Source organism: Vombatus ursinus, unplaced genomic scaffold (assembly GCF_900497805.2).
Source record: "Vombatus ursinus unplaced genomic scaffold, bare-nosed wombat genome assembly UNPS02014811.1, whole genome shotgun sequence".
Taxonomy (NCBI): domain Eukaryota; kingdom Metazoa; phylum Chordata; class Mammalia; order Diprotodontia; family Vombatidae; genus Vombatus; species Vombatus ursinus.
Window position 1 is genome coordinate 1,142,612 of NW_020954589.1, and position 14,238 is coordinate 1,156,849.

Sequence of the window (14,238 nt, forward strand, 5' to 3'; positions counted from 1 at the left end):
GTGTATGTGTATGTGTATGTGTATGTGTATGTGTATGTGTATGTGTATGTGTGTGTGTGTATTTTCTGATCTCCCTTACTCCATTAAGCTGTGAGTATATATAGACCAATGTTGGGGCGGTTAGGTGGCACAGTAGCTAGAGCACTGAGTTGGAAAGACCTAAGTTCAAATCTGGCCTCAGACACCAGCTATGTGGCCCAAATGTGGTCATGAAGAGCTGGACACAATTGAAACAACTGAACAACAATAAATACAAATCAATGTTTGTGTCCATTACAGCCCTTGAAGACTAGAGGAAATGCCCATTCTCCATAGGTATCTATGGTGGAAACAGATCTACATGGAAGCATTGAAATGAATTAAAACTCATATATATATATGCATATATATACACACACACATATATATGTATATATATATGTATGTATATATATATACATACATATAAAATATGTTGTTTTGTTGTTATATGTTGTTGACCTGTTTGGGATTTTCATGGAAATGATATTGGAGTGGTTTGCTATTTCCTTCTCCAGCTCATTGTACAGATAGGGAAACTGAGGCAAATAAGGTTAAGTGACTTGTATAAGGGCCCACCGCTACTAAGTATCTGAGGCCAGATTTGAACTGAGGAAGATGACTCTTCCTAACTCTAAGCCTGATACTCTAGCCTTTGTGCCACCTAGCTGCTCCATATAATTATGTTATGTAGGACAACCTAGTTGCTGACCTTCAGGATCTTGGAAGAGTGACTGAGCTAGATTTATAGATCTAGAATTCTTCTGAATAAAGATGATAAGTGAACTCATGGGATCTAATGAGATCACCAAGGGAGATAGTATAGAGAGGAAAGAGAAGATGACCCAAGACTGAACCACTGGGGAATATTCACATTATCCTTTTCCATTAGATTTTACAAATTAGTTTATATTCTAAACTGGTATTGCTTTTAGCTCTTATGTCTCTTCATTTGTCAAATAAGTCAAGTATTTGCTGACTAAGGGACTTTCTAGTCTGTTTTTATCTCTTTCTTATGGCAACTGATTTTCTTTAGCTCAGCTTCTATATGAAATAATTTTAGTCATTTTTTCTGTCATTTTTTATCCATGTCTTCTTTTTTTCATCAAATATTACTTCTTCAAATAGGTTGGGATGGAATTATTTTAATTATATGCCATATCGTTTTCTCATATTTTATTCTTTATTCTGGCTTTGTACTAATTTTTATCTTATCTCTAATAATATAGAAGTATACAGACATGATTTGGGAATGACTCACTCATGAGTAAGGAGTTGTTGCTTATTTGTTAAAATACAATAAATTTCTTTTTGTGTGTGTGAAGTGTGTTAGGGAATGTTATTTGACATTTTCCATGCCCACTGTGTGTGTATTCTTTCCTCAAATAAAGTATTAAAGATATATAGCCATGAGATTTCTGTGTACATCTTTGGTACACAGAGTCTTTGGCCTTTCTGATCTTTATTCCTTATCTACATTTTCCAATATATTACTTACCATCTGTACCTATTCCCATTTTTGTACTAAAATAACTGAGCATCAAAATATATATTGATTAAATTTGGAGTGTCTTGTTGAGTTCTTTGTAGAATTTCTCTGTCTCTTCATCCTTTGCAACAGATGTTGGTACATATGTCACCATTATCTTCATGGTGGTCTTTATGCAAATACTTACCATGAGTTCTACAATATGAGTTGACCAGATGTCCTGAGAAATGTTTCTTTTTGCCTAGGGATGCATGATAAAGTGAAGACCAGTCACTCTTTTCTTTACTCTTCCAAGTAGAAGCTGATTTGTCCTTCTACTTAGCTGCCACTTACTCCTTCCTTCTGGGTTTCATTCTTAGCTTGAATGTCAAAACTGATATGATCAATCTCTCAATGGACAAGCATTTATTAAGAGGTCACTGTTGCTAGGCACCATACTAGGAATTCAAGATACAAAGGCAAAAATGAAACAGTTCCTCCCATAAGGAGTTTATGTTCTATTAGGGGAAAGAACAAAGTTTATGTTCTATTAGGGGAAAGGTAAAATATGGAGGGAGAGTGCTTGCAGCCCAAAGATCAGGAAAGGCTTCATGCAGACCAAGAGTTCTTAACCTTTTTTGTGTTACAGACCCCTTTGGCAATCTGCTAAAGCCTGTGGACTTATACTCATAATTATATTTTTAAATGCATAAAATAAAATGCATAGGATTACAAAGAAAAAACAGTTATACTCAATATTCATAGTTATCAAAACATGTTTTTAAAGACAGTTCTTGGATGCTTGGCTAAACCTCTGATATCATAGAAGGTGTCCTTTGAGCAGAGTTTTGAAGGACATAGGAATTCTAAGAGGCTCAGGTGAGGTGGTAGTGCATTCTGGGCATAGGACATGGCCAGTTCAAAGGAGCAGTCAGAAGATAGTGTGCCATGTGTGAAGATTTGGCTGGACCATCAAATGTAGAAAAGACAGAGTAATGTATGATAAGCATGGAAAGGTAAGTTAGGACCAGATTGTGAAGAACTTTAAAAACTAGATGGAGAACTTTATGTTTGCTCTTAGAGATGACAGGAAGCTCTTGAAGTTTAACATATAGGGAAGCAACATGCTCAGATTCATACTTAGTGGTACGTTTACTTTTTGGTCAATAGGCAAGAATTTCACATTTAGACTACCAACAGAGAAGCTAAAAGTTTACATATAGCCTTAAAATTATATAGTTCTTAGCACCACCTGTCTGATCTTCTGCCACTTTGCCACTGCCCCTACAAAAGGAGGCTTCACAGGACTAAGGGATATCTTATATATATTTTTTATTTTGTGGGTGGTGGTGGCCAGATATTTCATCTCCAGGTGGCTGGCCTCCTTCTGATGAGCCTCTCTATACTTTGTAGGGTTGGTCCACAGAAGGCAGACCAGTATAGTTCCGGAACCATACTTAAAGCCTTCCCAGAATGGTTATACCATGAAATAGTGCTTCATTGGCATAACCTCTGAGAGCCCAAGGTTATCTCCAAGCCATGATGAGACATTCACATAGGACTTGGTGGAGGAACATCCATGCAAACTTTTACATTATGGCTTATTTCAAAAATGTCTATTTATACATTTCAAAAATGTATAAAATCAACTTCACTCTCCCCTACCAACTTCTCCCAAAATAAAAGGCAGAACACCAAACTTCTGGTAAAAATTTTCCAAAAGCTTACCAAAAAAAAAAATCCGTTTGAACATTTAAAGTTTACAAAAGCAGGCAAATATTTTCTTCTTGAGCAACTCTATTTTAATAAGAAAACAGAAAAACCTCTAACAGGGACATGGAAAGATCTCATCTGCATTTGAGTAGGTCTCATAGGGTCATAGATGTAGGGCTGGAAGAGAACTTAGGAAACATTTAATCCAAAAGAATTTCATTAGATGAGGAAACTCAGTGCCAGTGAAGGGAGGTGGATTGTCTAAGGTCATACAATACAGAGCACACCTGAGATTTGAACCCAGATTCTCCAATTCCAGAGCTAGTGTTCTTTCAACATTGCCTCTCCTGCCTATTTGTCTGATGTGAATAGATCTTGCTCAAGGACAATCTGATTGATGATTTCTTTATTCCTTTACCAACCCCTATAACTAACTTACATGACAAATGCTGCCAATGTGTCTCTCTTTTGAAAGAGGTAACCTGGCCTTGGGGTTAGGCTGTAAATTATAGAGAAGCCACACACTTGCATTGATGAGGAAAGTTCCTCACCAGAAACCTTCTACATCAATGAAATCACAAGTCTGGTCCAAAAAAGTATATGTAAGTTGTTGGATAGATTTCTAGGATTTAGACTTGGAAGAAGCCTTTTTGTTACTGTTGTTCAGTCATTTTTCAGTCATTTCTCACTCTTCATCACCTCATTTGAGGTTTTCTTGGCAAAAGATACTGGACTGGTTTGCCGTTTCCTCCAGCTCATTTTACAGATGAGAAAACTAAGGCACACAGTGTTAAGTGACTTGCCCAGGGTCACATAGCTAGTAAGTGTCTCTGCCCAGATTTGAACTCAGGAAGAATCTTCCTGACTCCAGGTCTGGTACTCTATCCACTGCTCCACTATGTTGCTCCTTAGAGGTCATCCAGTCCTGCTTTATTCCTTCATTTTACGGAAGAAGAAATTGAGATTCAGAGAAGTAAAGTAACTTGCCCAGGCAAGATTTGAATCCAGGTGCTCTCACCTGTGCTCCAGTAATCTTTCCAATGTACTGGAAGATACACTGTTGGTACAGTGGAAAGAGTGCTAAACTTGGGGTCGGTAAGATCTGAGTTTGAATCCTACCTTAGACACTTACTAGCTATGTGTCCTTGGGCAAGTCACTTAACCTTTATTTGTCTCAGTTTCCTTAACTGTAAAATGGGGATCATAACTGTAACCTCCTTGCAGGGATGTTATGGAAAATCAAATGAGATAATATTTGTTAAAAAAAAAAAAGCAGCATGGTACCTGGCAAACAGTAGGAGCTTTATAAATACTTATTCCTTTTTTTAGCCTCAGTTTTCTCATCTGTAAAATGGAAGTGATAATAATAGCTTCTTTACCACAGGGTTATTGTGAGGATCAAATGGGATAACATATGTAAAGTGTCTTGCAAACATTAAAGCAACTTACACTTGCTAGCTATACTTACATTGTCCCTAAAAATTTCCCTTAGAGTTGATTTGAGCACCAGTATTTTTTTTTGGTGATGCAAGTGGGGTTAAGTGACTTACCCAGAGTCACACAGCTAGTAAGTGTTATGTGTTTGAGGTCAAATTTGGACTCAGGTCCTTCTGACTCCAAGGCCAGTGCTCTATCCATTGGACCACCTAGCTGCCCCTTTAGAGTTGATTTGAAATCCTGACATTGGTCTAAAGGTGTGAATTCCTGAGAATTGTTAGAAAGACCATCCCTACCTTGAGCAGGGCTGGGATCTGCCTACCAGCAGATTGCTGACAATCTTGCTTAATCAATTGTTTAAGAAAACAGACTGAGAAGCAATTGTAGGTTCCAAAAACAGTGGGGATCATTTGCTTAGGGGAAAGGATACCTCTCTCAGTTAAATGGAGAAAGGTCACCATATCTGGATTCAGAATTCACATTAGAGAATCTTCTGAAAATGGCAAAATACTGCTCCTGGGCAAACTGTTGGGTAGCCAGAGACCCCTGGCTACTGGGTAAAAGGAGATGAATGTCCTCAGTAAGAGGAAGCTTCTGAATTCCTACCACACTGTGGAGTTTGTTGCAGGAAGAACTGTAGTATGGAGAACTTTTGAGGTCCTTTTGCCTTGGAAAGCAAGACTTCTTCAACAGTAGAAAAGAAAAAAAATTGACCAAGGGTCTTTTTTAGCCTTAGATGAATATAAAGTGATTATGTGGCTGAGTGAGAGCCATACTTGACTAAGGGTGAGCTGCAGATGCAAAGTCTTGACAGATACCCTGGAATGAAGAAGCACTCTGGTGGGAGCAATGTGTGGGCCCAGTGCTGTGAGCAAGAAGAAACTGCAGGGGAAGGAGGGGAAGAGGCAGGGAGGGAAGGAAGGGAGGAAGGAAGGAAGGAAAGAGAAAGAGTTGAAGGGGGGAGGAGGAGGAAGAGAAAGAGGAGGAGAGAAGGAGTCTGAAATGGAGAGAGAAACTGTAAAGGAGCTTATCCAGATCTTTAGAAGAAGGTTACTCTTTGGAAGGTTCTGTTTCAATTTTGTTTTTCTTATTTGTTTTTCGATATTTCTATTTTTTTCTTGTTATTTCAATAAACTTACATTCACCTTTAATGCTGTGTACTGCACAATTAGGAGGGAAGCTACCTTCTGCATACTGTGGATGAGGGTGGTGGTGCCAGGTACTGCTTGAGGATTGGATGTAACATGGCAACCTGTGTGTGCATCAGAAACCTTTTGGTGTAAATTCAAGACACTTGAAACTCAGCCTAAACTTCTTTCTCCCCCTACCCCCACCATTTCATCTGTATCAATAAGAATTTTTATCATCCTCAAGTTCTCATTCACAGTGCTCAATTCTTTTGGTACAGTAGTTGTGCACAGCTAAAAAAGTGCTTTGCATGTACAAAGCACTTAATAAATGTTTTTTATCACTCATTCATTCATTCTTGTGGAAAGGAAGATGTTGTGTGAAGATTCTCAGGAGGACAAAACAAAGTTCCTGAGTTTATGCTTCCATTTATCTTCCAGTTCCTGCCTTTGGGGCAACCATAATAGAGTGAGACAGTCAGGAAACACATTAAAAAAAAACTTAAGAACACATAAAAAGAAGTATATATACAAGTGAAAAGAAATTTTTTTTCAGTCTAGACTTATGAGCTCATCTGATACTGATTTGTAATTCACTCATCTGTCACTTCTGAACCAAACTGCCCTTCTGAAAATTAGCCTAGTAAAAAGTGAATTGAAAGGGATATAGCAACAGAGTAATTGGAACTGGGTGGGGTTAGTCTGGAACAGGAGTAGGGAACCTTTGGCCTCAAGGCCACATGTGACCCTTTAGGTCCTCAAGTGCAGCCCTTTGACTGAATCCAAATTTCACAAAACAAATCCTCTTAATAAAAGGATTTGTTTTGTAAAACTTGGACTCGGTCAACTCAAGGACCTAGAAGGCCATATATGGCCTTGAGGCCTTAGGTTCCCCACCCCTGGTCTAGAACAACTTTCTAGAGAACAGTTTTGAGAGAGTAGAGGACTTCATATGAAATGGTTTTCCTTACGTCAACTGATAAAATCATGTCTGACCTAGGTGCAGTGAGGGACAGCGCAACATTCCAACCTGATGAGGAAGGGGGAATCAATTCTTTCCAAATCATGTCAAGTATGTTTGACTAGGCGTCAATACAAGGCAGCTATTAAGGAGAGCCTAGCAAACTATCTGACTGAGAAGACCAAGCCCACAATCCCCGCATAGGCATTCTTAGGAACATTTTCCCTTTCTACATTGTAGAACCCCAATACACTCAAGGGACCATGTATGTATTTTAGATGTATGTGTTTATGTGTGTGTGTGTGTGTGTGTGTGTGTGTTTTCCATCTTGTGCTGATGGCAGTTCAGTATTTATAGCTCAGATCTAGAGAGCCGTTCTCACGTGGTTGCAGAAAATTAAAACCTCATGTGGACTTTGTTTTGTTTTCTTTTTCTGCCTTTGCCATTGCAAAGTTCTCCCAGTTCCTAAACCCTTGTTGTTGTAACCAGAGCTGCACTGTGCCTTGCTGCGATTGCAAGGTTATATAAATCCAGTGTTCCAGGGGAAAGAACTTATTCTCTTTGGTTCGGGCCACAGAGTAAAAGGTATCATTTCTCTTGGATGTTACAGTGATGGTGTAGAATCCTTGATGTTAAACATCCTTAATAATATCACCTTCAGGAAGTTTTCCCTGATTAAATTCTGCTTGATGCTGAGTACCTTCTCAGCAATTTGTTTTTAACTACACCTATGATTTCATCAGTATAGGGAACTCCTGGTTAGAATCATCTTCCACTACTGCAAATGGGCATCATCTCTGTAACTTACAGGCCTAGAGTTGCCTGGAGCACTGAACAATTGCCTGCAGCAATAATTTGCTAGGGTCACGCAGAAAATATGTGTGAGAGACAAGACTTGGACCTGGGCCTTTCTTACTCAGAGACCAGATCTCTGTCTACTAGGACACATAGCCTCTCTTAGTAATATGGACTTCAATGATGCTATTTTGTTTTACACTTGTTATTATGATTTTATATTCTTAAGTATTTTTTCTTCACCTATGAGCATATTTTGTTTCTTCTGTTAGACTGAGGGCTTCTTGAGGGTTGCAACTGTGTCTTTTACTTTATACTGATAGCTCCTGAGAGATGGTAGGAAATACCTCCTCCTTCCCTCCATGGTGTTCCATAATCAGTCAGGTTCCATATAGGGAAGGGATTGACCAGACTGACATGTTTAGGGTTGCTCAGGATAAGGTCTACTTTATTGTTCAGAGTGAGGCCTCTAGAAATTTTCATTCATTCATTCAATCAATCAATTAACAGTCAACAAACATTTATTAAGGTCCTATTTTGTGCTAGGGCCAGGGATACAAGTACAAAGAAAGAAACAATCCATATTCATAAGGAGTTTAGATTCTAATGTAGAAGATAATAAGTACACGCACTTACATACACACAAACAGCATAAATATAAAGTCAATATATACAAAGTAGTTCGATAGCTTGTAAGGCAGGGCATTCCACTTTCTGGGAATCACGAAAGACAGAAGGTAGTGCTGGGCTGTATCTTAAAAGAAGAAAGGGGACATAAAAAAGCATAAAGAGAGAGTGCATTCCAGGCATAGAGGGTAGTCAGTGCTAAGGCATAAAAACAGGAGACAGAGGGTGCGAAGAACAGAAAGAAGGCCAGGTGCCTCCTCTTTTTAATCAGGAAGCAAAGCTCTTAATTTAATTTTCAGTTTCAGGTAGAATGTTATGAAGGCACAAAGGGACTAGTACTAGAGAAATATGTGAACCAAAATGTTACCAAGGAGGGGAGAGAGGCAGAGAAGGTCAGAGATGAGGCATTGATAAAGGACATCGGCTTTGACAGGTCAACTCACTTTCAGTTATCTGGGCTGGTATGTCTTTCCAATTACTGATCGTCCCCAAAATTGTCAAAGCATCCCTAGCCATATTCTTCCCTGTAAAAGTTGAGAGCTACTTTTGCTCATCTTCTCTAGCCCATTTTCTACTTTTCATGGGACTAGAAATTGAGAGCACTGTTTCTGTAATCAGAAGATCAGGGTTCAAATCCCATTTCTGAGACTTTCTACCTGTTGGACTTTGGGCAAATCACTTAGCCTCTATTGGCCCTAGTTTCTTCACCTATAAAATGAGAGGGTTAGACTTTTATTGTTGTTGTTCAGTCGTTTCGTTTGTGTCTGACTCTTTGTGACCCCTTTTGGGGTTTTCTTGGTAAAGATATTGGAGTGTTTGGACATTTCCTTCTCAATCTCATTTTACAAAATGAGGAAACTGCGGCAAACATGGTTAAGTGACATGTCCAGGGTCACACAGCTAGCAAATGTCTGAGGTCAGATTTGAACTCAGGTCTCTTTGACTCAAAGCCTGGTGCTCTAGCCACTGCACCACCTAGCTGCCCCCAGGGTTGGACTAGATGTCCTCCAAGGTCCCTTGCACCTGTGGATCCATGATCCTATGATTCACATTCTTTAAAGGCTTGAAGAGAATGATAGAGTCACCAGCTTTCTCTCCTTGGATGGAATATTCCCAATTTCTGTGATAGAATAACATGCTCTATTGCCTTAACTTAACAATCTGGCTCCATTCTTTTGGCCCCTCCCCTTTTCCACACTGTTTTCTGCCTCCCTTTTCCCACCCCTGATTCTTTTTCTGTGAGCTTTAGAGGGTTTCCAGACCTGTGGTGAAGCCAGTAATTCATTAGCCTTTGTCCCATTTCCAAGAATCCCAAATATACAAGAATTCCTCAAAGAAAAGCCAAGCATTCTTGGGGAAAGTGTGTGTCACCATGAGAGAAGGAGAATTCCTCACATTGGGAAATTGGGTCACAGTCCTGTCCAGAAAGATCAATGCGGATTTCAGAGACAGATGGAGATTGAGTAACCCAAAAGGATTGGCTCTCATCGACACAGATGTTGACCACCTTTTTCACAGACCACAATCAGGGGAATTCATCTTCCCAGTTCATTTGAGGGCAGCATACAGATAACATTTTCCTTTGGATATGAAAAAAGTATCAGAATATAGATTTGTGTGTTTGTTAGTTTTCCTGACTGTTCTCTGTGATCCCTGTTATTCCATTGGAGGAATGCAGGAAAGAGGCATAGAGTAATCTATCCCCAATCTAGTGGAAGAAGACAGTTCCTATACTCAGGGATCCCAATTCTAATGGGATATGAATGGTCTCTGCTCTTGGAGATACATAGACCTCACCATAGACTAGTAGGTCTGAGTGCTTTGAAGAAGATTAAACAAACACTCAGTAAAACTACTTGAAGAAACACATACAAAGCAAATTGGCAAACAAATTAGTAAGCAAACTATGAGTAAGGTGGGCAATAATCAGGCAAAGCATTAAAAAGAAATGTTTTTTTTTTAAACTGGGTTTACAAACACCATGCATTAGTAGAGAGAAGAGATTAGTCTGAGCAAATGACAAGACACAACCCAAGCTGTGAAGAAAAGAGACTTATAAAACTACTGTATAACACACAGCAGGGAATGATGTTGTATCCTGTAAGTCTATGGGGACAGAAGACATTTTTGTTCATTAAGCACAGGGTTTTGAGGTCCATCTCCCAGGGTCTCTTTTGGGTTGTTTTGTAATATCAGGACACGTTTCTGCCTTTGGCTGTGCTTTGGCTTCCCAATCTGCAGAGAGCACAACTCTGATGGGCTGGCCATGTTGTCCGAATACCAAACATAAGCTTGTCTAAAAAACTGTTTTATGGAGAACTCACACAATACAGGAGCTCACATGGTGGTTAGAAGAAGTGATACAAGGTCTCTCTGAAGAACTTTGGATTAATTGTATGACATGGGAGATGTTGGCAAAGGACCTCCCAGCATGGCGTACCTGCATCAAAGAAGACACTGTGCTCTATAAGCAAAGCAGAATTGAAGTAGCTCAAAAGAAACACAAGATGCATAAATTTAGAGAATCCACCCAAAATGTTCACATAGACTATTTGTGTCCAACCTGTGGTAGAGCATTCTGAGCTCATATTGGTCTGATCAGCCACAGTCAGACACACTTTCACTTGACTCTAGCACAGTGATGTCATTTTGGTCCTCTTTGAGAACGAAGGACAACAACCAACCAATCAATCAACTTCCCAATCTATGAAATGAGGCTTTTTCTGTTCACCCATCTTGTTATCAATCACTCAGACAATTAACAAACATTTATTCATCACCTACTATGTCACAAGCACTAGGTAAATCACTGAGGAGACAAAGACAGATGAAATGGTCCCTGCCTGTAACGAGTTTACATTCTATCAGTTGAAGTGCCATATATCCATATATGTATATGCAAAAATATGTGCAAAGTCAGTATGAGCTAATTTTAGGGGAAAGTGGTAATAGATGGGGGGGGTCAGGAAAATTTTCCGGTATGAAGTGAAGCTTGGGATGAGTTTTGAAAAAAGCTGAGAGTTTTGGGGCAGCTAGGTGGTGCAGTAGATGGAGCTCCAGCCCTGGAGTCAGGAAGACCTGAGTTCAAATATGGCCTCAGACACTTGACAGTGAACAAGCCACTTAACCCCATTGCCTAGCAAAAAAAAAAAAAAAAAAAGCTTGGAGTTTTAAGAAGCAATGTTGAGGCAAAGGAGACAGTCAGTACAAAGACTTGGAGACTGGAGAGATGTTTGATGTTTGTCCTTCATTCTAGAAGAGAACTATGATAATGGGAAGGTGATGTCATGTTTTGCAGGTGAATTGGATTTAAGTGAGGCAGGACTGTGCAAAATCACCAGCCTCACCTGATTAGAGAGATGGAAGGAATAACAAGAAAGCGAATTTGCTTGAAAGAGTGCTTAAAGGAGAGTCATATATAATAACTCTGGAAAGGTCATATTGCAGACCTGCTGGCCTGGGGGTGCTGGAGAGTCATTTCTTACTAAGGGGCCCCAGCTCTGGACTCACACAGGCTGGGTTCAATGCTGGGGGAGCCTGGCTTTTCCATGTTGTCTCTGATGTATTATACCCCCTTTCTAAAAGAGAAACTTGGGGAGCAATGCCTTAAATAAGTTTGGCTTGACTCATTTTAGGAGCTCCCCAAAAGGACTTAATAGGGTCGTTTTTACAAATGTACTCCATGTCCAAAGATCAGATACTGCACAGATAGTAATATTTCTTCCTCTACAAAAGGAAGGCTTAAAACAAAACAGGACTCATAAGCCCACATTGGCAAATATGTATTTAAAACATGAAACTGTAACTCATAACTCTATTATACTTTCCCAGGTGGCTGATACCAAACCCTGAAATCCTCTGTGGGATTGCTGAACAGGTATTTTTCCCTTTATCTTAGCTCTGCACAGTCCAACTCACTCAAAGCCCATATCTTCTGGAAAGCCAGGGTATGGCTTGGGTTTGATTCTTGCAGCTAATCACCTTCTTTTCTGAGAAAAGTCATAGTAACTGCAGGGAATATGTATCATAGGACTAGGGTTGAGAAAGCCAAAATCATTGAGGTAACCACAAAACTCAAAAGGTTCATCTCTCAGGATTGTTATTCATTTAGCTGTTTTCCAGGAAAGAAACAAAAGAGGCAGAGATTTAAGGTCCATTCTCAGGCTCACCCAGACAACCCCATGCTCTTGATGCTGTGTGTGAATGGCTGTCATAGTGCCAAGGGTGGAGGGGGGAAGAAGAAATCCCATCCCACTCCTCACACAGAAGTCTAATGGTGAGCTTGTCATCAACTGTGCCATAAATTTGGAAAAAAGGAAGAAGGGAATGAGAACAGAGGTTGTCCCTACCTTTAAATTCTACTTCATGGGCAATTCTTTCTATTCAGTGGCCTATCCTCTTTGACAGAAGTTCCCCACCCCCATGGCCCACATCCATTATCCCTGTTGTGGGGGTGGGGAGAAGTAGCACATTGGTATCAATCAGAAGCCTCGGGTTTTGCCTGCCTTTTATCATCAGAAGCAGCCAGAGTGCAGATCTATCTCCATGCCTACTCCATGAATTAGCTCTAGTTGCATTCTCTTCTCATCGAAGTATTTGCCATCCTCAGCAAATCAATTTGGGTGTATTTGGCATGTTTGTCCATATCTCCAATTTTAGAACATTCTCGGGGAACCTGGGGAGTCTCAAGTATCTTCTTTTAGAATGCCCCACCCCTGCCATCCAAAATGCTTTGCACTAAAGTGTCTCAGCAAAGTTCATGTGACAGTTCATTTTTTCTTATAATACTATATTTTGAATTTGACAGACATAAACAAACATGGTCATTCCATATATAATGAATAGAAAAAAACTGCATGTGAGGCCATGCATCTCAATTATATATAGCTTCCTATAGAGATATAATAAATTTGACACAACATTTCTAATTCTACGATTCTAATTCTAACTTCTGTCAATTCTACAGTCCTATTTGTTTATTCTTCTTTCTGAACTTGCTTCTGCCTTCTGTGTATTTTATAAATATTTCATTACTGTTCTTTATTTCCTTTATTTTTGACATCACTATCATTCCCTTCATCCACCAAAATTATCTCTCCAGCATAATTCTTTCCCCTCTCAAAAAACAAAAACAAAAATAAATGTCCACCTTTGTATAAAAAAGTATATGGAAGTAAAACAGATCTACAAATTGGCGATGTCAGAAAATAATATTAATAACTAACATCTAGCCTAGCATTTACTATGTTCCAGGCTTTATAATTATTTCATTTGATCCTCAGAACAACTCTGAGAGGTAGGTGCTATTATTATCCTCATTTTACAGATGAGGAAACTGAGGCAAACAGAGGTTAAGTGACTTGCCCAGGGTCACACACTCAGCACTCTATTCACTGTACCACCTACCTGCCCAAAAATGCATGTCTCTTTCTGAACCTCTAACCCAGCACTTCTCTGTCAAGAAGTGGGAGATATGATTCATCATTGCTTTTTTGGAGACATGGCAGTTCATTATAATGATCAGAGATTCTTAATTCTTTCAAAGTTGTTTTTCTCAATAATATTGGAATTATTGTATAAGTCATTTTCCTGGTTCTACTTACTTCATTTTGAATCAGTTCATAAAAGTTTTCCTATTTCTCTGAATCAATTCCTTCTGAATTTACCATTTCTTACCTGCATTCCCCAATAGATGGTCTCCCTATTCATTTCTAATTCTTTGCTACAACGCAAAGTACTGCTATACATATTTTTAACATAGAGGTTCCCTCTTTTGTGTTCTTTTGAGAGTATGAATTCTTAAAGTGGATAAAGGATCTAAACAACTTAAAGACTTTTGGGGGTATAGCCCCAACTGCTTTCCAGAATGGTTGAACCAAATTATAGCTCTACCAACATTATCTGCCCTCCCACAGTCCATGCTAATTTTCCTCTTTTGTCATCTGCCAATCTGATGATTATAAAGCGAAACTTCAGAGTTGTTTTGATTTGCATTTCTCTTACTATTGGTAATTTGGAGTATTTTTTATATGGTTGTTGATATTTTGCATTTTTCCTTTAAAGAATTAGTTATTCCTATCCTTTGACCATCA

General features: G+C 39.2%; 1 protein-coding gene across 1 annotated transcript in view; it reads left to right on the top strand.

The window, feature by feature from the left end:
- The window catches only part of LOC114053317 (disheveled-associated activator of morphogenesis 2), a 158,173-nt gene that overhangs the window by 18,725 nt on the left and 125,210 nt on the right, over positions 1-14,238 (top strand). The window lies entirely within an intron of this gene.